This window comes from Dendroctonus ponderosae, unplaced genomic scaffold, assembly GCF_020466585.1.
Source record: "Dendroctonus ponderosae isolate FM_Combo_2020 unplaced genomic scaffold, Dpon_F_20191213v2 Dpon_F_20191213_4, whole genome shotgun sequence".
NCBI lineage: Eukaryota > Metazoa > Arthropoda > Insecta > Coleoptera > Curculionidae > Dendroctonus > Dendroctonus ponderosae.
In genome coordinates, this window is record NW_026018611.1 from 2,610,461 (window position 1) to 2,612,717 (window position 2,257).

The 2,257-nt window shown below is 42.9% G+C and overlaps 2 long non-coding RNA genes across 2 annotated transcripts; one reads left to right on the top strand and one right to left on the bottom strand.

Moving 5' to 3' along the window:
• Positions 1 to 315: 315 nt before the first annotated feature.
• Positions 316 to 1,692, bottom strand: LOC125504279. The gene is made up of 2 exons (XR_007281404.1): positions 1,563 to 1,692; positions 316 to 1,507 (listed from the first exon to the last, which is right to left on the bottom strand). It is a non-coding gene; the product is annotated as an uncharacterized LOC125504279 (long non-coding RNA).
• On the top strand, positions 487 to 2,257 carry LOC125504278. The gene is made up of 2 exons (XR_007281403.1): positions 487 to 632; positions 925 to 2,257. It is a non-coding gene; the product is annotated as an uncharacterized LOC125504278 (long non-coding RNA).

A 2,257-nucleotide genomic window follows, 5' to 3' on the forward strand; every position in this document is an offset into this window, starting at 1 on the left:
AGTTTGGAAAATTGTCAAAAATTGCCTGATGATGATTGAAAATCGAAACTTTGTCCACTAATATAATGGACTTTGGCCTAGAAAATACATGCAAATCCAGCTTTCCCACTTTGCAAGTCCCTGAGAAATTAAAGGTTAGATTTGTGGTTCAAAAGTGACTCTGTAACTCTGCAAGTTTCCGCGCAAATAAATTTCAACCAGCTTCAATATTCGCTTGAATAACGAGCAGCTTTAAAAAATTCATGAAAAATGCCTGATGATGACTAAAAATCGAAACTTGTGATAATTTGGGGGCCGGTCTACAAAAACAACCTCGTAAACCGACCGCGATTTGGCAACATTTTCACAGTTGCAAACTGCAAAAATGGCAATTTTGAAATATTTTTCTGGTTGTGAAAGGGAAAAAGTCGCATTACGGAGCTGGAGGGACGCCTGCCAGCAAAACATTCAACAGGCGTCGCGTCAGCGTTCGTCTGTTTGTGTGCGACAGCCACGCGATTCAAACGCTCCCCCAAAAACATCTGGAAAACGTGCCGTTTCTCCATTTCCATAAACCGGAATCGCATTAGAAGCAGAGGAGAAAAAAGGGGACCCAAAACACGTTTCCAGGCTTGTGTTCGATAAATATTTGCGTAAGTCTCCATTGCTTTCAACGCGACTTTTTCGAAGTCGGCACGGATTTCGGTAAAATATCTTAATTCGAGTGTTTCCCCTTGTGTCAGTCAGTTGGGCGATTTATTGGATTTTTTTCGATCGGCTGCTTCCAAAGGAATTGGATAATTATGTCGGCCCCCTTGGCCCTGTTCCCAATTTAATTTGAAGCTGAAGGGAGATTCTCCCCTTTAAACCCGCCTGACTGGCTAAAATTTCGGCACGTGCACTGTCTGTCTTTGCCATCAAACGATTTTTTCTTCGGTTTTCTAGAAAATGGTCGATGTGGGAACCACTTCTAGCCGCTTCGTCTGCCCGAATGATCGACAACTAGCACTGAGAGCCAAGTAAGTAAAAAAAAGTCGAGTTTTGACCTTTTACAAACTCGAGTGGCTTTAGCCGATTGCCCAATAACCCGAATACAGCCAATGAACCCAAATTGTCGCCATTATTTTCCCATTTTTGCCTTGTTCAAAACTAAAACATTTTAGCTGTGAAGGTGGCAATTTCGAACGCAGCACGGCGTTGGCCATGTTGCCTGCCGCATAGCTGCTATGTGTGCGCGTGAGACTACCGATGCCAACCACGTTCCCGAATGGGAAAATCGGTTTTTTGCTTCAGTTTGCTTCCGAGATTTTTGAAGAAGAAACGGCCGGATGGAATTCCAGTTTCAGACCAATTGACTGAGTTGCACGCATTTGTTCAATAAATATACATCAAAAACTTACCGCCACAGGGGAAAAAATCGCGCGCTCTTGCAGAGAGAACTGATTTTCGACGCTCGAAACATTGTTGTATTTGATCATCGAGTATCCGAAAGGTTGTTGCGGACTTTGGAGCGTGATCTACTGGCAAACTTGATTGTTATTGCTGTTTAAATTAACGAAAAACTATTAACAAACTTGACCTACATGCGTTCTTGATTGTCTCAAGGCGAAATGAGCTCAGCGTTCGTCGGAAGTGGACTTTCTTTGATTTATGCATTCGGAAAGCGTTTAAGGTTTTTGTTTAATTATTTTGATCGGGCTCCATTACGAGATTACAACTATTTCCCCCTTTAATGGCTTATCTCTAACATCACTAATTCCGCGCTAAATGGCTAATCACCTAATCGATATCGTTTGTAAACTCATGGCAAGCAAACAATCACTTTTGCTCTCCGCTATCGGATAAACAACGCAAATCTCACTAAACAATCCATCCGAGTCCTGTAGAGATATCGATGATTTCCATGCCAGTTTACTGGTTCTTCCTGCACTTTGTAAGGACCATGTTCCACATGGAACGGCGCTTTTCCCCCGACAACCAACCTAATAAAGCGTAGAATGGCCTCGCAAATGGAACTTTTTATTGGGATTCTTTTTGTTGCTCCACGAGGTAATTGTATTGGCGCTGGAGATGAGGGACGGATTTTATGGTGAAAAGGGCAACGGCACGATGTTGAGCCTTCGTACACCGGGATTTGCGACAAAAAGTCTCCAACTGTTGCTTGCTTTATCAAAAAGGCGCCCTTTTTACTCGGCAGTTTTTCCTTTGCGTGTTCAAAGTTTGATCTAGAATGATGCCTCCTAGATTGCCTCCGAGAAATGAGCAAAAACGAGTCGGA